The 21,459-nt window shown below is 51.6% G+C and overlaps 1 protein-coding gene across 2 annotated transcripts in view; it reads right to left on the minus strand.

Annotated features, from left to right (window-relative positions):
• Positions 1-21,459, minus strand: part of PAIP2B (poly(A) binding protein interacting protein 2B) — a 45,434-nt gene that overhangs the window by 19,223 nt on the left and 4,752 nt on the right. The gene's annotated exons all lie outside the window — the stretch shown is intronic.

The following is a 21,459-nucleotide window of genomic DNA, read 5'->3' on the forward strand; positions in this document are numbered from 1 at the left end:
TACTAACTGCCGCTGCACACTGCTTGGATGTCTTCAGAGAACTATCCACTATAACTCCAAGATCCCTTTCCTGATCTGTCGTAGCTAAATTTGACCCCATCATGTAGTACGTGTAATTTGGGTTGTTTTTTCCAACATGCATTACCTTACACTTACCCACATTAAATTTCATTTGCCATTTTGCTGCCCAATCACTCAGTTTGCTGAGATCTTTTTGTAGTTCTTCACAATCCCTTTTGGTTTTGACTGTCCTGAACAACTTGGTGTCATCTGCAAACTTTGCCACCTCACTGCTTACCTCATTTTCTAGATCATTGATGAACAAGTTGAACAGGATCGGTCCCAGGACTGAGCCCTGGGGAACACCACTAGTTACCCTCCTCCATTGTGAAAATTTACCATTTATTCCCACCCTTTGTTTTCTGTCTTTTAACCAATTCCCGATCCATGAAAGGATCTTTCCTCCAACCCCGTGACCACCTAATTTACATAAAAGCCTATGGTGTGGGACCGTGTCAAAGGCTTTCTGGAAATCTAGGTATATTATGTCCACTGGGTGCCCCTTGTCCACATGTTTATTAACCCCTTCAAAGAATTCTAACAGATTAGTTAGACACAACTTCCCTCTGCAGAAACCATGCTGACTTTTGCCCAACAATTCGTGCTCTTCTACGTGCCTTGCAATTTTATTCTTTACTAGTGTTTCTACTAATTTGCCTGGTACTGATGTTAAACTTATCGGTCTATAATTGCCAGGGTCTCCTCTAGAGCCTTTTTTAAATATTGGCGTTATATTGGCCGTCTTCCAGTCATTTGGTACCAAAGTGGATTTAAAGGATAGGTTACAAACCACTGTTAATAACTCCGCAATTTCACATTTCACAAACAACAATTATCCCTAGATTTCTCACCAAGAAATTACATAGTTAAGCATCATCATGTTACAGATTGGCCCAGGCCACACGGCAAGGCAGTGGTGGAGCTAAGTATGCCACGAAAGCGAGACCGTGGTACAAAGACGCCTTCACTCTACCCCCTCATCCTTGCTGCCACCAGATTTCGGGGCAAAGCTCGGTGCAGACACACAAAGACGTGAAGCCCTTGTAGGCTGGCAGCAGTCCTCCAAAAAGGACTACAGTTTTGGAGCTTAAGGTTCTCACCCTACCAAAAACAAAGGCCATTCAAAAACTTGTTACACATGCTTCCACGAGGCGTCGTACGGAGCTGCCAAGCGGTGCCAGCAGCCTGTTGGCAAGGTAAGCCAGTGGTACCCAAAAGGAGTACTCATGGCACTGCTTGCCTTCGGGGGCATGTTCCCGGCTTCTGCAAAGAACCTTTGGCTCTACCCACATAAACCAAAGGTGATGTTGCACCCCGATTGGGTGGTTGTAATAAGACAACCATATCAGGGCAAGGAGTCTGCCACGTCCCTCTTGTCAGCATTACAGCTCCAGAAACAATGCACCATGACTACAATGGTCAATCCCTACAACTTAATGCAGCGTTTATTGGTCAAAGCTACCAAATAACTTATTAAAAGATCTGTATTGCTTTTGTGTGGACAAGTCGTTCCACACCCCCAGAAATAATGAAGCTGCTTAACATGTAGTTAAAACTGTGTCAACATTTTGCAATATACCAAGATGAAGTGTTTGCACGTTGCATATTAGTCAAATCTCAAATAGTTTTCTATAATTTCAATTGAAGTTCACTGACTGATTAATCTCTCGCTGATGGTCCTGCACCAGCCACAGTAGTGGTTTATTCTGCACAGTTGATAAATATAAAGTATGTGAATACCTAATGCTCTTCCATTGTTAAACTCTATACATACATTGTAGCTTGCAGACAAGTATCAGAAGGGCAACCCAGTTAGTCTGTATCTTGAAAAACAACAAGTAGTCCTGTGGCACCTTATAGACTAGCAGACATTTTGGAACACAAAAGCAGTCCAGTAGCATTTTAAAGATTAACAAAATTTATTAGGTGATGAGCTTTTGTGGGACAGACCCACTTCTTCAGACCACAGCCAGACCAGACCAGACTCAATATTTAAAGGCACAGAGAGCCAAAAAAACAGTAAACAAGGTTGACAAATCAGAAACATTATCAAGGTGAGCAAACCAGAGAGCAGAGGGGCGGGGGGAGGTCAAGAATTAGATAAAGCAAAGTATGCAAAAGAGCCCCTATAATGAGCTAGAAAATTCCATTCCCGGTTCAAACCACATTAATGTGTCAAATTTGAATATAAACGAGAGTTCAGCAGCCTCTTTCCAAATTGTTGTGAAAATTCCTCTTCAGTAAAACGCAAACTTTCAGGTCATTAACAGAATGGCCCACTCCATTAAAGTGCTAGCTGACAGGTTTGTGAATCAGGAGTGTTCTGTCTGTTTCATGCCCATTAATTCATTGTTTAAGAGAGTTTGAAGTCTGTCCAATATACAAAGCATGTGGGCACCGTTGGCATATGTGATGTTAGCTGAGGAACATGAGAATGTGCCCATGATTCTGTGAACAAGTTTTCGTGGGCAAAGACCCGCTTCGTCAGATGCATGAGTGGGAGGGGTTCAAAGGAGGGTTTAAAGAGGGAGTCTCAGTCAAGGGGAGGGGAAGAGTTGACAACGTCTATTCAGTCACGGAGGATGTGGCCTATTATCAGCAGTTCATGTGGAGTTGTGAACATCAAGAGAGGAGAAAATCAAATCAGTTCAGTCAGGGAGGATGTGGCCCATTATCAGTAGCTAATGTGGAGGTGTGAACATCAAGAGCGGAGAAACTGCTTTTGTAATGGGCCAACCACTCCCAGTCTCTGTTCAGTCCTTGGTTGATGGAGTCAAATTTGCAAATGAATTGCAGCTCCGAAGTTTCTCTTTGGAGTTTATTTCTGAAGTTTTTTTGTTGGACGGCTGGCTACTTTTAAATCTGTTACTTAGCATCTAGGGAGACTGAAGTGAAGTGTTCTCCTACGGGTTTTTGTATGTTACCGTTCCTGATGTCCGATTTATGTGCATTGATTCTTTTACATAGAGACTGTCCAGTTTGGCCAATGTAAATTGCACTGGGGCATTGCTGGCACATGATGACATATATGTTATATTAGTAGATGTGCAGGTGAAAGAGCCCCTGATGGTGTGGCTGATGTGGTTAGGTCCTGTGATAATATTGGCGGTGTAGATGTGAGCAGAGTTGGCAGCGAGGTTTGTTGCAGGGATTGGTTCCAGGTTGAGAGTTACTGGGTTGTGGTCTGTAGTTGCTGGTGAGAATTTGTTTAAGGTTGGCAGGCTGTCTCCAGATGAGGACAGGCCTGTCTCCCAAAGTCTGTGAGAGTGAAAGATTGCTGTCTAGGACGGGTTGCGGATCACTGATGATGTGTTGGAGAGGTTTTAGCTGGGGGCTGTGTATGATGCCCGGTGTTGTTTCTCTTGTTTTCCTTGAGAGGCCTGTCTTGTAGCAGGTGGCTTCTGGGTACACATCTGGCTCTGGTCAATCTGTTTCTTCACTTCCTTAGGTGGGTATTGTAGCTTCAGGAACGCTTGGTAAAAGGTCTTGTAGAGGTTTGTCTCTGTCTGAGGGATTGGAGCAAACGTGGTTGTACCTCAGGTGCCTGGCTGCATACAATGGACCAGACAGGTGATCGATCCTGATGGGTCATGTAGCTTGAGGCCCATCAAGAAATGTGGCATCAAAACATTGGCTGCCCTGGCCAAGGCCACCAAATTTAAGTCTGAGAAAAGAGGAATAATCATAGCATCTGCCAGTCTAGAAATTGTATTTCGCAGCCCAGTCCTTTGAAACAGCACGCCTGTATTTTGCAACGGGAATGGGCCTGGCTACCCAGTAAGACCTGTGCCTTTGTGCCTCTTGCTTGCTGAGAGACCAATAAGAAGAGCAAAGTCGAACTAAGCATCAGCTGGAAGCTCAAGCGAAAGAATCCTGGAGATACGCGCATGCCACAGAGCATCCGACGTGGACACCCGCACAGCAGAGTTGATTATGAAATTGAAATTGACAGCTAGGGCACCCGTAATGCTGGGAACGCTGCAGAAAGCAAGCGCCAGACAGGATCAAAGGTGGGATGCAGGATGCTCCACGTCTCCATGCAAAAAGTTTCTAATTATGACATCCAAAAAGCCGTCCCTTCTGCAATTCACGGTTCGAAACACACCTTCTGGGAGCGTAGGAGCAGACACCACAAACGCTCCCTGCTGGCGGCTTTCCAGGGAGTGAAAAAGCACATCCAGAGCAGCCCAAGACATGTCCAGTACTCAAGGACACTTCTTCATGCCGTACATGCCAATAAGGCGTTTGGCACCAAGGAGTCAAAGCAGAGTAATTAAGTCAATGAACACAGATGTCGCAGTCCCGCTGTTTGCTGGCTTCCAGCAGTGGAACATGCAAACATCAAGGGAATTGAAACAAGCACTATTCCCAGCACAGCTGACCAGAATCACTGGGACCTCTGCCTGCCTCTGGGGGAGCGCCCTCACTCCCAACATCTGCAACAAACCTCTTACCGTACCTTTGTGGATGGCCATCCCCTGTGGGTGTGCATAGCAAGCAGGGGGGTCTGCCACTCCCCCTGCTGTCAGCACCACGCAGTTCTGTTCATGCAACGATGACAGTCCCTGGGCAATTTGCCCTGCAGCTCTCTGCATGATCCACAGCCCAACTGTGGACCTGAAGGATCCAACCTGCTCTCTCCTGTAGCTCGCTTTGCCCAGCATTTGGGGGAGCAACAGGTTCCATGGCGTAGCACGGCGCCGGACACCAGCTCAGCCTGTTTGGCCCGCACAGGATTTCAACGAGCCAGCAAAGCACCATGCGGCGCAGCTGCTGGCCAACAGGGGCCTTTGCCATCAGACCTGCCGCTGCTCACTCAAGGCACAGGAACCACATACACAGTGGGCAGATGGCACTTTTCTACATGCTTCTTAGCTAGCATGTGCCCAGATACCACCGCAATGGGCATCAAAAGCACCCTGCACCGACAGCCAGGAGAGCCGCAGCTGCTGTAGCTTGCAGCTCACCTTTCGCCACGCAATCCACGGACGTCACCGGAACACAGCTGCGTCAGTCAGACAGGGGCGCGTGCTCCACCGACCTGCTCCCCTGCATCCCTCGGAACTGGCCTGTGTGTCAGTGCAGGAAAGCAGGGGAGGAATCCCGGCTCCATTGAAGTCGCTGGGGAAGGCCCACTGGCTTCAGCAAGGCCACCTATTCACCCCAGGACTCCAGACAACCAACCCAAGACACAGGCGTCTGGCAGTCCATTGCCTCGCTCCTGCAAAGGACAGGAAGAATTCTGACATATGCCTGCAAAAGAGCACTGCCAGTTTGCATGTGTCTGACAGCTCAGCCCCCCCCGGTGTTTGTCTCGGCGCTCGCTCGCGGGCCATCTTTTGCAGCACAGTTATCCAGCATGTTAAGATTTTCATTTAAGAAATCCCACTTCTTGGCCCTCCCATGATTCCAGGGATGTCTCTGAAAACAGGACCAAATGTAAAATGATGGAGTGCTGTCTCCCTGAGCCTGCCAACGGCCGCCGGCAGTGTTCCCTGTAAGCTGCGCACCTGGATGACAACCCAGGGGAGATTCAAAAGCTGCCCCAACTGATTAGCCAAGCGCTCAGAGTTGGCAGCATGTGTTCCTCTTGGTACTGCTCATCTGCACACGCCTTTGTGCATATAATGTTTATTTTGCACACTGATGGGGAAAAAAAAACAGATGGAATATTGCCTCTAAGGTGATGAATCACCCCATTTTCATCATCAGAGAACACTGTAACTGGAAGGGACCTCGAGAGGTCAGAGTCTAGTCCCCTCCCTCATGGCAGGACCAAGTACCATCTAGATCATCCTTGACAGATGTCTGGCTAACCTGCTTTTAAATACCTCCAGTGATGGAGATTCCACAACCTACTTATGCAATTCATTGCAACATTTAACCACCCCGACGGGAAGGTTTTCCTCAACGCCCAATCTAAACCTTCTTTACTGCAGTTTAAGCCATTTGCTGCTTGTCCAATCCTCAGAGGCCAAGCAAAATAATTTTTCTCCCTCTTCCTCATAACCCCTTTTTAGGTTCTTGAAAACTGCTATCATGTCCCCTCTCAGTCTTCTCTTTTCTAAACTAAACAAACCCAGTTCTTCTAGTCTTCCCTCAGAGCTCACGTTCTCAAAACCTTGAATCATTCTTGTTGCTCTTCCCTGGACCTTCTCCCATTTCTCCACATCTTTCTTGAAATGTGGTGCCCAGAACTGGACACAATACTCCAGCCAAGGCCTAATCAGCGCTGAGTAGAGGAGAAGAACGACTCATTGTGTCTTGCTCACAGCACTCGCTAATGTGTCCCAGAATCATGTTTGCTTTTTTGGCCACTGTTGACTGATATTTAATTTGTGGTCCACGATGACCCCTAAATCCTGCAGGACTCCTTCGTAGAGAGTCACTTCCCATTCTGTATGTATGAAGCTGATTGTTTCTTCCTAAGTGAAGTACTTTGTATTTGTCCTCATTAATCTTCATCCTGTTTACTTCAGACCATTTCTCCAGTTTGTCCAGATCATTTTGAATTACGATCCTAACCTCCAAAGCAGCTGCAACCCCACCCAGCTTGGTAACATCAGCAAACTTAATAAGCGTACTCTCTATGACAATATCTAAACCATTGATGAAGACACTGAATAGAAGCAGGCCCAAAACGGACCCCTGAGGAACCCCACTTATTATGCCCTTCCAGCGTGACTGTGAACCATTAATAACTACTGTGAGAACAGTTAACTAGCCAGTTATGCACCCACCTTATAGTAGTCCCATCTAAGTTGTATTTGCTTAGTTTATTGATAAGATCATGCGAGACAGTAACATATGCCTTACCGAAGTCTACGTACACCACATCCACCGCTTCTCTTATCCACAAGACTTATCCTATCAGATTGGTTTGACATGATTTGTTCTTTACAAATCCATGCTGACTGTTACCTATCACCTTATTTTCTTCCAGATGTTTGCAGATGAATTCCTTAATTACTTGCTCATTATCTTTCCTCACAAAGAAGTTAAACTGACTCGTCTGTAGTTTCCTGGGTTGTTTTTTCCCTTTTATAGATGGGCACTACGTTTACCCTTTTCCAGTCTTCTGGAATCTCCCTGGTCTTCCAGGACTTTACAAAAATGATAGCTAAGGGCTCAGACATCTCTTCTATCAGCTCCTTGTATATTCTAGGATGCATCTCATCAGGCCCTGGTGACTTACAGATATCTAGCTTTTTAAAGTAATTTTTTACTTTTTTTTTTTTTTTTTTTGTGTGTGTGTCTTCCCACTAGCATTCACTATGTTAGGCTTTCCTTCCACAGACTTCTTGGTGAAGACCAAAACAAAGGAGTCATTCAGCACCTCTGCTATTTGCAGGTTTTCTGACATTGTTTCTTCCTCCTCACTGAGCAGTGGGCCTACGCTGTCCTTGGTCTTCCTCTTGCTTCGAATATATTTATAGAATGTCTTCTTGTTACCCTTTATGTCTCTAGCTAGTTTGAGCTCGCTTTGTGCCTTTGCCTTTCTAATCCTGCCCCTGCAGTGCAGTGATCAGTGTATTAAAAACATCAGATCAGCAGAAAGCCAAGTGAGTTCATCAAAGGAAGCACATGGATGAACGTACCCAATAGGTAGATAGTTTTCACACCAAATTCTTTAAAAATACTCCATTAAATTTCAGTGTCTCAAAACTGCCCTTCTGCAACGTATGAAAGAGTCCAGCCGCCCCCACCAGAAGAAAAGTCCCGTTCGCTGCTGCGTTTGCACATAGGTCTCTGCACCCGCCCAGGGTTTTATGATAAAATCTCTGCCACCACATACTGGCCCGAAGTCACGTTGATTTAAATCTGGAGCAGATTCATTTACATCAGCCGCTCCTCGGTATTTACTTGGGTGGCCCCCAGGGCAGGCTCAGGCCCAGTGGCTTCATAACACCTCCATCTGACTTGGGCTGGAACCACATATTAGGTAGCTTTGTTACAGGCACTCTGCGTACTGCTGTGTTTGGGAGCTCTACTTCACAGACCTATTGCTACCTGTATCACACAGCACTTCAGCTCCATGTTTCAGCCAGATGGCACTCGGATATCAGTTTTTTTGTTCTCCCCAGCTGTCTGCTCCCTGGTAACCACATCCCTCTGCAACCCGGAGTCCAGTTCCAGCTATATCAGCTGCCTCTGGGCGGTCAGGCTGCGGTGGATGCCTTTCCTGGTGGGACCAATGGCAGATTGCTCCTTGCACAGGCACACAGCTGGCTCTCAGTTCGATGTGATTTCACCGAGCCCACAACGCCAAAGAAAGTCCCTCTGAAGCCAGTAAAACTCCTGCCTGCTCCAGGCAGACGTCTCCCTCGTGCCAGGGCTGACACCAAACAGCACAAGCTCAGGGTGGACCACTCAGCAGTGAGATCCGAACCAGCCCTGCCCGGCAGGTTAGGTGCACTCCGCTCCGAGAGAGAAGGAAGCCCCGAGAGGGGCTGTTGGGGGCAGTGTTTAGTGGCTTCCTACAGCTCTTTCTGATTAATGAAGAGTCACAGCAACCTGCTGGAAAGGAAAGTGTGCTGCCCTGTGCGTAAGAGCAAGCCTGCTACGCGCTGAGCATAACACTACTGCCAGCCTAGCTGGGGATGCCAGGCGCTGAGCCCAGCCTCTGTGCCTTCCCTTGCGCAGGCTGTTCCCAGACATTAACCCCTCAGCGGCAGACAGCCTGGCTTACCTCTCTCCCTCACAAACACCCCCAGCCCATCCTCGGCTGCCCTAGCGAGTCCCCCTCTTATGCAGCAGTGAGAACACTTCGCACTCAGTGCGCTAATCCCCTTTACACAACACTGGGGCCCACTCTGGTTCCACTGGCGAGAGCAGGATTTTTACAGCTTAGCAGGAACAGAGAGGCTAACGAATGTGCCCACTGCAGTTAGACACCGCACCCCCCGCACCAGCTGGCCAGTGCCAGCTGACTTGGACGAAGGAGCTGTTTAACTGCGGTTTAGACGTCTGGGCTCAAGCTGATGCCCACGCTCTGGGACCCTCCCACCTCACGGACAGCTACACCACAATTAACCAGCCCCCTCCCGAGTCAGCCAGCTGGCATGGGCCGGCCACGGGTTTTTCACTGCAGTGCAGATGTCCCCTGCGCATGGTTCCTTGATGTCAGCAGGGACTAGAAGCCAGCTTGCCCAGCAGGCCTTAGTGCTAGCTGGCACCCCACGGCCAGCCTCATCCTCAGAGGGACACTGCACAGGCCCCCCATCCGATGCAGGATGAACACAAGCTACGGGAAGGGTTTGCGTGAGGACTTCTGCCTGCACAAAAGGCCTGTGATTGTGACGTTAGCGGACGCCTCGCCTGGGCAGCTGTACAGCGCCTGCTCTTTTCCCCTCCCTGGGGAAAAAGTCACGTGGGGAAGGAAACAGGAGAGATGACAGGAGGAATCAAGAGCTAACACGTCCTACCTTTCAGTCCAGCCTCTGCTGGTCTCTCGGCATGCAGGTTCTCCTGGCTCCTCTGCTGTCTGAAGAGCCTTCCCTGGCTTCCAAGAGTCTAACCAGGCAACATGCCCAAAGCAGGTTGTCTTCCCCACCTGTACGGCCCCAGGGCTATCGCTTCCGCAGGCCACGCTAGAAGCCTGCAGAGCTGCTTCTCAGAGGGCTTTGCCACCCCACCAACTCAGATCGCTTCCCCAGTCAGCCTTCCGCACACGGCCACGACTCCCAGCCGAGCACTCGGCCCTGCTCCAGGTCCCGAGGAGCAAACTCTCCCCGGTTTCTGCTCCAGATGGAGCAGGTTTCAAGCATTTGTTCAGCTTTGGAGAAGCACTTCCAGAACGTCGCGTGTTATTCATGTTCCAGTCCCACCGGGTTGAAGGTGCACGTCACCCCACGGGTCATTTATCTGACAGTCCAGAGCAGAACTGCAACTGCTGGGTGCCGCTGGGCTCTCAGCCCCTGGCTGCACTGTAAAAACACCACGTGGCAAACTCCCGGGTTTACACAGTCACTGTCCCAGGCCTTAGCAAGCTCCTTTTCTGGCTTCGAGGGGACCCCACAGCCGGATTCCCAGATGTTCCAAGCTTCTGCAGCCTTGACGGCAACCCGTCACTGCCCCTGCCTTGGGGTCCCATGGTACCATTTCAGAATGCAGCCCCTCAGTGCTGGAGCCTGCTGTCCAGCCACCTAGGCCTGGAGTGCAACACTGACCCCGTAAGCCCTCTCCCAGAGCTCCACTCAGGAGGTGATGCTTCTGCTGGACAGCTGAATCCTCCGTCGGCGCATGCGAGCTCTGCGGCAGTCACCAGACACGGGCTCTGACCCTCCTCCAGCTTTATGCTCCTTATAGGTAATTGCGTATGGCCCCGGAGAGCCCAGCTTACACAAAAGGAAGCAGCCTAACTGTGCTCTCCATCCCTAGGTCGCTCTGCCCAAGAGGACCATTGCAGGTCCATCAGGCAGCGTTCTCCGCCCACTGGCCTGCACTGCCCCTGCAGCCACCTCCCTCGTCTTAAGCCAGGGCAAGAAAGCTATGGCTCGCAGGCCAGGTCTGGCCCAGCCCAGCCCCTCGAGACGGCTCCAAAGGGCTGGCAGCTCCCTCTAGGTGTCAGCACCCCTTGCGGGGGTGGGGGAAGCTTTGCTCACTGCTCCCGTCCCCAAACCAAAGCAGCCAATGGGAGCAGCAATATAGGGCTGGGGGCAGCACACCAAGTCCCTCCTCCGAGCCCACAAGGCAGCACGTGGCCCAGAGCGGCACACTGAGGGGGCCTCCAGCCAGCAGGGAACCTGCCTTGGGGTCCTGCAGGGCTGCTGGCCTACAGCTATGTAGCTAAGCGCCGCCCAGCCAGAGCCTCCCTCCGGAACCCCACCCCCTCCTCCTCCCCAACTCTCTGCCCCAAGTCACCACCTGAACCCTCTGCACACACCCTGCCCCGTCCCTCCCACACCCTGCACCCCCACCTACACCTCTCCCCCCCAGAAAGAATGCCCTCCTATACCCTGCACCCCAATCCTCTGCCCCAGATCTCACCCCCTTCTGGGCCCTGCACCCCCTCCCTCCAGGTCAGAATCCTCTCCTGCCCCAGGTCACAAGCCCCTGGTTTGCTCAAACTCCCTCTGAGACCCCACACGCTCTCTTGCGCCCCAATTCCCCACCCAAGCTCCCTTCTGCACCAACCTCTGGCCCTGAACCTGTAGCCCCTCCACAGAAAAGTGCAGCCCTTGGCCCCTCACCAAAACCTTGGTGTGCCCCGCCCCCCGCATCAAAAACGACCGCCCATGCTGTCTTATGGGTGCAAAATAGCTCTTCCCTCTCCACAACCCCCTTTATAGGCCGTCCCCGCTGGGGGACGCGCTGCTAGGTGAGCAGCTGCAGGAATCCTGCATGCCCACTAAGAGACAACGCATGACAGCCACAAGGTGCAAGACAGCGGTCAGGGCACAGCCAGGCCTGGTCCATTGCACAGAGCCGGAGGGCAGGGCCACTGGGCACGCACCAAACGAGCCAAAAGGAGCTTTAGGAAGAACAACGAAAGGCGGGGGGCTATGTGAGCCCAGACTGCCTGCCTGCGAACCCCGCAAGGGCTCAGGGCAGCAGGCGTCTGCAGTGCTACTAATGAAGTCTGAGAAGGTGCCAAACTAACGAGGCACCGACCCGAGAGGCTGCGGTGTCTGCATGTTGATGGCTGTTCCGGTGCCAGCATTGGCACGGCAAGGTCCATGCTGGCACAGCAAGGTCCACGCCATTCCCCAGCTGATTCGGGGCTTTGCTCAGTCTTGAGACAGCGCTTTGAGAGGCCACCTGGGCTACCCATGCAAATGCCCCACAGTAAGGAGGCCCTGAGCTCAGGCCCTGTCGGACTAACAGCACAAGCCCGATGGCCTGAGCAAACAGAATTAGCTCAGCAGCTGCAGCTCAACTCAGACCTCTGTAAGCCGTCTTGCCACTAGAAGGCGACATTCAAGCTACATTACCGTGTTACCCACTAAACCACATGGATGCAAGCACGTCGCCAAAGCTGCTGCAGCAGCAGCCACCGAGGACAGCATGTCGAACCTTAGATGTTATTACTTAGCCAGGTACCCCGGCCAGCAGTGAGCCGCAACGTGAACGCTAGAAGACACCGAGTGGATTGAAGTGTCTCTAGACAACGCTGCTGCAGACGTCAGCAAAGGGTACGGGCTAATTAAAGAGCACAAAAGTGTGCATTTTATGGAAACAATTATTGGCTTGACATGTGAGACGCTACAGTCGTGTCAGACGTCTCGGACATGAATGCTGCCAAACAGAGAGCTGCTGGGTATTCAGAAGGTGCATACATGTTTGGGACTTGCTCACCAGCCAGATCCCCACCCACACACCATTGGTAATTGGTACAACGAAGACAGCTTTACAGAGGTTTAATCCTGGCTGGGAGAGACAAGGAGAAAAGGAACTGGAAGAACTGCCTGGAACGACTGCAGAGCCCTGCACCAGACACCACAGCCAGTCCATGGCTCAGAGGTCCAAAAACATAAACTGGGGGAGAGGGGTAAGAATATAAACCATGTGGGCACAGTTGCCCCAACCACAATCGAGACCCCATTGTGTTAGGTGCTGCACAACGTGGGACATTGTCCTTGCTTTGGAGATTTTAGAATCTGACAGCAGAAGAAAAGACAGGATCACTACATCTGTCCACAGGTGGGGAAACTGAGGCACAAGGTAGCTTAAGTGACTTGAGGATCAGAGAGAAGTCTGCAGAAGAGCAGAGCACAGGCCCTCTAGCCCCAGTTCAGCACCTTCACCAGAGGGGCTGCCCTTTTTCAAAATCCAGCGGAGGTCCGGGGATCCTTAACAGCTGTTGGGATGTCCCCTGATTTGGGCATTCAGAAGAGGGGAGAAATAGAGTTGAAGGACCCAGAGGACAAGCAAAGGGCTCAGAAGCAGGAGATGTTGAATTCCACCCCTTTACTTCATGCTTCGCTTTCCTCATGGGTTCACATGCGTACCATGGGAATCAGCTGGAGTTCATAGCTTCACAGAGCTTCTGGTAGGAAAGCTACTGCGTAAAAGCCCAGTTCACCACGGAGGCCACCGCTGCATTTCTGCAGGCTTATTTGCTTTCTCGTCTTTGTTAAACGCAGCCAGGACTTGGCACGCTGACTTCCATGTTTGCTTTTCAAAAACCACAGTTGGACGCTGGAGACGACAGCTCCCAGGTAAGGTGTTTCCACTCCCAGCCCTGTGTTCAGTGCCCCGCAGAAGAAACTGGGCTTCAGCCAGTTTTGATTCTTTGTGACAGACACACAGACTTGAGCACTTCTGAGTCACTCCACGTGACACTTCATTCCTCTTAAGAAGTTGCCTATTTGCACCTTCGCACACAACCAGCAAGTTCAGCTGCACACAAAATATTCTGTGCACCCACCACAGCTCCAGATCTTAGATCTTGTCCCTACAACCCACCAGGTCACCGAGCTGTCCCATCTTTTGTAACTAGGCTGCAAACACCTACGATACACACTAAGAGACCCTGAAAAGCAAAACAAGGGACAAGCAGAGCCAGGCAGAAAAAGCACTTAACGTGCCTTCTGTATCCGTCTTAAAGAGGCAGTAAAGGATGGGGCCAACTTCAGTGGCTGAGCAAAGCATGGCCCTACACAACCGAACAGTGTGTGTCTGTGAGATGGAAACCTTTACATATTTTGTCCAATCTACTGCAGGAAGCGCTCCAGCAACACCGAGTCTGGTGAAAGTCAGAAAAGCAGGAGAGGAAGGGCACCTGGCTCCTGGTTAGCAGAGCTAGTGACTTTGGCAAACTCTGTAATAGGCTGCAGATCACGAACAAGTTGAGGCAGCATCTAACACAGCCGGGGGTAACCCAGGTTAGCGAGTGGGCCCCATGAGCGGCCTTCTTCCACCTCAATGGGCTGCAAGATGGTTGTAACCAAGCCAGTCTCCTGGGATAGGAGAGTTTTGCTCACTGCACTTGCATAGCTGGGGTTTGCAGCGTGCACCGACTGAGCCGTGGCAGCGCTTGGAGCGGATGCAAAGGCCGTGTGTGGCTCTCAAATCAGCACACGCCTCACGTGCCCTGGCTTTATGGACATGTCACTTCAGTACTACTGGTACGGGAAAACCCCCCCTGCCCGGAAGCCAGCGGAATCTGGCAACTCTGTGCAGGAGCAACGGTAAACAGAACGCCCCAGACCATACCCAGAACCCCAATGGGCTGCAGGTGGCCCTCCACTGCTCTCTGCCCAGGCTAAGATGTTGCCCACTCCCTGCCAGAATGACTTACCACTCTGCCAGCACGAAAAATCATGGGAGGGGGGCCTGGGTTTTGCAGAGCCCTTGAAAGGGGGTCAGGGGTTGCAGGGAGTCCCTGAGAAAGGGGGTTGGGAGGCTGCCAAGCAAGGAGCCTGTAGGGGACGGACAGATGCTGGGAGCCCCCGAGGGCCCAATGTGCAACGCCCGTTATTTCCTTTTTTAATCTCCTTTGCAGCGACACTGGAGAGAGAAGGTTCCCAGAGCGCCAGCTCCTTGCCTGGCTTGGAAAGCAGTGACGAAGACGGAAAATATTTGGAAGTCTGCTTGCAGCTACCTGCTCAGCGCGAAGGCACAACACACCCAGGCGTGTCCGGCCATGACCGCACTCCTGTCTGCCTGCGAGAGAGGCTTTCGATGCTCTGCTCCGGTCTCGCTCCCCACGCCAAGACCAACCCGCGAGAGCGAGCCAAAGGGGCTCCACCCTGCTGGACCTCAGCCACACTTGGCCACAGGGATGTTTGAGACTCCCAGCCAAGAGATGATGATGGAAACGCACTGCAAAACCCATCCCTCTGCCGCTGCTTCACCCAAAGCCAATCCCTGGGAATGGAGTAGGGATTTCCCTGCCTGGCCCCTCCCTGGTGCTGCAAAGCTCTTGCTGCAGCGTGTTATGCGCACGGCGTACCTGTGCGTCTCTGGGCTGGGGAACCTGAGAGCAGGCGAAAGCAAGGCGAGCCACCCTAGAACTCGCTCGGCGTGGTTCCCAGCCTGCCTTGGCCGCTGCAGGGGACCCACGCTTACGTCTCAGCTCAGATGCCAACTCGGTAACGAAGCCGTAACATGGACCCTGCAGAAGGGTCATGAGACCCAATTCATTGAGGTTTTAAATACCAAAGGAGACACTCGCATTCTGCATACTAGAGCTGTACAGCAGGAGCATCAAGGGTGAGAGAGGACAGTGGCTGAGGTAGGGAACTCAGCACCGACCTCTGCAAGTAGCACTGGAAATCCTTGCGTATGCACACTGGCTGATCCTTCCCAAAAGGAAACAACTCAGGCCAGGTCTACGCTAGGCTGCAAGGTCGATCCTAAACACACAGATCTGGCTATGACAATTGTGGAGCTGGAATCAATGTGTTGTAGATCAATTTTACTGGTGGTCGAACGCCCTTATTCCTTGCAAGAATGAGGAGTTCCGGGGCCAACTGTAGAGCCCTGATGGCTCGACTGAGCACATCCCCACTACACTGAACCCCGAAAATTGACCTTGAATGAGTCCATCTTCCAGTAAGTACAGATGCCCTTAGATACAGAGAACGAGCTGCCCTTCCTTTGGGTACGTGCCCCAGCTCTCCACCTTCACAGCCGTGCTCCGTGCCTCTAGGAGCAAAGAGTTCCTTGCAAACCACCCAGCTGTGTAACGTACTTCAGGCTTCAAACACTCACATTTCAGCTGGAAGATTTGCATTAGAACTCCATAACATCTCTTCCCCCAGCCATCACCACAGGAGAACAGGGCAGGACGACTCTGGAGTGTGATCTTGGAGTTTCTCAAGTAAGGGGCTCCCACCACCTTCCTTTGGCCTCTGGCCCACACAGTTGGACTCCCTGTGCATGTCTTTTTCTGAGGTTCACCCTGGTCTTCCCCTACCTGGCTTAATCAAAAAGATCTACCCGCCCAGGTTGTACTGGGACCGCCTGGGACAAGCCCCCGCATGCCCACTCCCAGCCCCATCCGAACTCCACCTGTGCTCTGCCCCTGCCCTTTGCCCCAAGCGCCCCCCACCCCAATGAGTGGGGATGGGAGCCAGAGCAGGGCTGTTAAGACTGCCACAGGAATCCACACAGCCCAGAGCAACCACCCTGAACCATCCCATGGACCCAGGCCATGGCAATGCTAGACATGTCTTCAGAACCGGCTGATACTGTGATGGATCTGCCCCCTGGCCAGAGCAGCACCAGCGCTAGAACAGCGAGCAAATAAGAGAAAAAGGTGCTAGTGTAGCCAGGACCGATAAGCCCCGACAGAATCCTCACCTCCCATGGACCCCACGAGAGTCTTCCATCGCCTCCATGCGCTAGAATACTCCCAGCACGCCCCTTACCGGTCGCCTCGGCAGCTGTATGACTTTGGTTCCTCTGATCTTCGTCGCAAGAAGCCACCCCCCTCACCTTCAGCACTTACCTCCTCCCCTTCTGCACCTAGGACCAAAGGCAGCACTCCAGGTGGCTGCTCACCAGCACTGTGAACTGAGGCTTTACCAGCTCCTTACTCTGGGGCCGGGCGGCTCCCCAGACACGGCTCCCAGCGCCGCTTCTCTGCACTTCAACACAAATCCAGCCCAGACTGCCACCTGTCACGCTCCCAGGTCTCTTGCCACGTTACTTTCTCTTCCACGTGCCCGTGGCTTCCCTTCGCCCTTTTGCTCGAGGCCTGGAGAGCGTCGTGACCCCTACCTAAGCGCCCTGCTCCAACCTGCTCTCCCGTCAGCTGAACGCAGCATTAAGGTTTGCTACCGCTCACGTCAGCGGAACAGCTGGGGAACCAGCAGTGTTGTTTTAACAAAACGGCCGAGCAAGGAGATACCCTCTCAATCCCTGATCTGGATAACCGGTCCCCCGAGTTTAACCGGCTTTCGGTGTGTGACAGTCCACAGCAGTCAGAACCCTCTCCCAGGCAGAGCAGGGGGTGTCACATTCCCTCCTGCCCCAGCCCACACACAGCTGCTGTGATCACTGCAAGCCTGGGCAGAAAGAATGGTGGCACGTCTCAGTGGGCTCCGAACCCCTAGCTACAGCTTTCCTCTCTGGCTACAGGTTGAAATGACACTGGAGTGCAGGGACAGGGGCTTCCACCGCATTTCTCCAGCTCACCGGGTAGCGGGGTTCAGAATAACAACTGCCATAAGCCAAGCAGCACCCAAGACCGATCATCACTTTACCTCTGTCTGCCGCCCAAGGAAGCTACCAAAGACAGAGCTGGGAGAGGACATCAGAAGGTCACCTCGCCAGCGGAGCGCACCACACCGCACCGCACGCCAAGGAAAGGCCTGGCGCTGACCTCTCCTGCCTTCATTACTAACAGCAGGTGTCACTGGGGGAAGTCCTCCAGCCTCTGTCAAACAAGCAGTCAGACTAGTTCACCAAAAACCCCTCTTCTGGCCTTGGAATCCATGAATCTACCAGGAAAAAGAAAAAGCCTCCTGCCCCTTGGCATAGGCAGCAGGTGCACCGTAACAAGAGTGATGGGCGATAACAGCCCTGTTGCGTATGAGCACAAACATCCAGAGAAAAGCCTGCAAACAGAACTCCCCTGAAACGTGCCATCTCGGTGAAAAGCCCTCCCACACACCTCCTTACCTGGACAATAACAACCCACTCCCAAAACAGCCCTGTACTTATGCACCAGCCAGACTTATCTAAGGTACTTGGATGCCTCCATCCAGGCGCATCCAAGTTCCACATGATCTTTCATGCAGTCATCCTTGCAAGCTCCTGCAAGGCAGGGCACTGCTGTTATCCTCACCGTACAGGGGAAACCACAGCACAAGTGAAGGATCTTACTCGAGGTTACCCAGGAAGTCTGTGGCAAAGCACAGAACTGAACTTAGGACTCAAATCCTAAAGCAAGTTCCCTATCCCTTGTACCACTCTGCCTCTCACCCATTCCCTTCCCCACAGCCGGCGTCAGCGCTTACAGGGCCGCAAAGGGTGGTGCTGGCCAGAAACACTGCTTCATGCAACATATCTTAACACCAGAGGAAAACGCACACTGTACAGGGAAGGGGCAGACAAGCAGGTTCAGGCATTTGAATTTTAGCAACATGTTTCAGCCTTTAATGATGCTTGCAACTTGGCCTGGCTACAACCTAGTGACCCAAAGATGAATGGCTCAGTGCTTCACATTACCACTCTTCAAAATATCCCATACAGCTGCAGCAAAGATCAAGATCACTTTGTGTACATGCGATCAGCTGCCCTTCCTTCCTTCCATCATGCAGGCACTGATTTTTTTTTCTAGGTTGCTCACAAGCACTGGGATGCTGCTAGTTTTCTTTCAAAGCAGAAAAAAAAAGTACCCTTGAAGTGTCTGTTTAGAAAAGAACAATGAAGTCAAGTGGATTTTGCCAATTTCTGGGCTCTCTCCTGAAAGCGTAATGGTGATTCTTTAAACATCCCCTTTGAATGGATCGATCGTATGACTTTGTTTCCCTTTTACCCAAATAAAAGGGCTCCTATTTCTGCCTGCCGAGGCACCATTTCTTGCAAGGAAGCTCCAGGCCACCCAAACACAAGGCCGGGAGTCTCTTCCAACACTCCCGAGAGACTAACGGCTCACATTCCCAGAACTTCAGTACGAAGCGTGGCGCGCCAAGATAATGTCCACAGGGGGAGGGGAAGCTATTAGACACTGGACAAAAATGTTATGCCAAACATACTGGAAGCTTCAGCAGGAGAAGAGGAGGAAAAAAAAAAAAAAAACGGCCACGTCAGAGGCTGACTTCGCTGAAACGCTTCCAGAGTTCTGGAAGCAGCAGTGCATTGGAGAATCAAGGTACGAGCCAAACAAAGCACCGGCTGGGCTCAAAACAGCGTCAGGTTTGGTCAGAGCCACGAGATGAGTGACAAGCGTGAAAGTAACAGCCATTAGTGCTTTACTGCTGCAACACGTACACACCCAGGCACAGCACGCCCCACCTCTGCCCTCATTCATGAAAACCCAAGAGCGCTCGGCGCAAGAGCAGCCCAACCTCTGGTCGGCCATTCCTCAGCACAAAACATTCCTCTGTCTGCAAGGCAAATGCAACTACAGGCCTAGTGCGTCCCTGTGCTCCCCTTCTATGGGTCACCACTGGGTTTTGGACCAAGAGATTACAGGCCTGAGCTCAGGCCCCCAGACCTGGGCTCCTACCCAAAGCTAATACAGAAGCACTAGTTACACAAGCGTTGGCTTACATCACCTCATGCAAATGACTAGGATCCGTATATTCAGCTCAAGTCACCGTTCAGATGGCAGTTACTGATATATGCTTCTTAGAAACGTTTTACCTCTGCTTTTACTTATTTATAACTTTCACAGGTAATGCTGATGCCTAGTTTGAAGAAGAGTTTGTTTCTCAACTGAAACGTGGACGCTTGTGGGAAGCTGGGGAGTTAGACATTAGATGTTTAAGGACAGTGGATGCCGACATTCGAAAAGCTAAAGCTTTTTAAACTGTCGATATCGCATGTCAAAAGAACACAACACAAGGGCCCTTAATGCAAATGCTAACTAGCTCTCAAGCAGCATTTTTCTTGCTCTGCCTCTCTGAAGCTTTCCATCAGGCAGGGAAGCTTTCCTCAACAGTGGGCATGTAAACGGTGGAATCGCCATTCACTGACAACAATCTAACCTTTCCAAGCCGAGACATTCTCAACCCGTTATATACATATAAAGTTACGAGCAGCTGAGCGAAAACAGAGGGAAAGATTTTGTGAAACCTGAACTATGGCATTTGCTGTCATGAGAGCACCAGCACGTACTGGACACAAGTGATTGTCCCAGTCACTTAACACAGACCAGCAAGGTGGCACAAGTTTCAGCCAGAGAGAAAGGGGGTGTGACTGGCCATGACGTTCTCAGAGCAAAATACAACTTGCCGCTGCACATTACAGTCGAAATTAGAGCCTGCATGTCACAAATACCTGAAGCAGAGTGAGCCTGGTTGGCAGGGGCTAGGCAGACACCTTATCCCTCCCCTAAGAGGACGGACATGACGCTGTAGAAAACAATGCTGGCAGGTCAGTCAGAGGCTGTCTGCCTCTGGTAATTCCAAAAACTTCTGGCTAACAGGTGGCAAGGGATCCCACTGTGGGGATGGGCCGGCTTGCGAGTGAAGGCTAACGCAGCCACTGTGACCACTGAAGGGCCCATCTTTTGAGCTGAAAAGCTGTTAGCCCCCATGTCCAGGCCCTGTTCCAAGGAGGAATAATTACACTAGGGCACCAGGACCATCACGTCGTATTCAGAATTTTTGGTGGTTTTAATTATACTCCGCAAATGTACAGCACTTTCCCGCACAGAGTCGCAGAGCCTGGCGGGAATTAGGCTTCAGCAGCCCCTGCAGCGTAAGAGCATCATCTTCCCCGCAGGAAGTCAGCACACCTGACTGGCTCCACAGAGGGGATTGGGCAGCCTCGAAGACACTGGAAAGTTAAGTTTCTTTTGCTGAACATGTTCTCTAGTGGACTGAGGTGCATTGACAGGGCAGAAGAGCCGCAGGTTTGGACCGAGGTGAACTGTCAGACGTGCGGGTGAAAGCAAGCGTTCCCTCAATTTTGTTCCATCCTTGGGCAAAATAAACTTTGTTACGTGCACCCAGGCGTGTGCAGATGGGCGCCACCGGTAGACACATGCTGCCAGCTGTGGGCGCTCTGCCAATCAGCTGGGCAGCACCTGAATTTCCAGCACTCAGCTTACAGGGAACCCCGGTGGGAGCCAAGGAGTGGAACAATAAGGAGCGCTGGGGGGCGGGCTTGAGGGTGTGAGGGCTGGCACACTGACGCTGCTTAGCCAAGATCAGCTGGGGCATGGAGAGACTGGAGGACGCTGATACTGGCACAATACCCGCCCACAGGCAAAGACAGCTTTATTCCACGACTACTGCTCTCACCCGCAAGAAAACCTCGTGGGTCCTTCTGCCCTTCGATCCTTTCCATGATTTCTATGGCAGAATGAAGGAGAAAGCCAGGTCTGGCTTTAGAGATGCACCAAATTATTTCAGAATGAACAGCTGTCTGGTAAGCAGCTGGAAGCTTGCAGCTGAACGGTAGGTTTGCCCCAGCTGCAGAAGCACATCCCCTCATTACAGTAGGGTTTCACAAGAGGCAGCGTGCGTGCTGGCTTCATAAAGCACTTCAAAGCCTCCAGCGGGAAAGCAGACGCTCCCAGAGGAGGAACTGCGCAGCGCAGACAGAGAAGTGGGTGATCTTTGTAGCCGGTGATCCAGTTCCAACATCCCCCCAGCGTTTCCTGGAAGCTGTGGGTTTGAGGCCGCTCACAGCAAATTCTGCCCCCACCCAGCTGAATAGCAGAGCACCCACAGGTAGGGTGTTTGTTTCTAGCAGTGCTGCTTTCACACACTCCTCAGCGTGAGTAAAAAATGTATTCCACCAATGGATGGAAAAAGCCCTCACGTGAATGGAAAA

The sequence above is a fragment of the Carettochelys insculpta genome, chromosome 4 (genome assembly GCF_033958435.1).
Source record: "Carettochelys insculpta isolate YL-2023 chromosome 4, ASM3395843v1, whole genome shotgun sequence".
Classification (NCBI taxonomy): Eukaryota; Metazoa; Chordata; order Testudines; family Carettochelyidae; genus Carettochelys; species Carettochelys insculpta.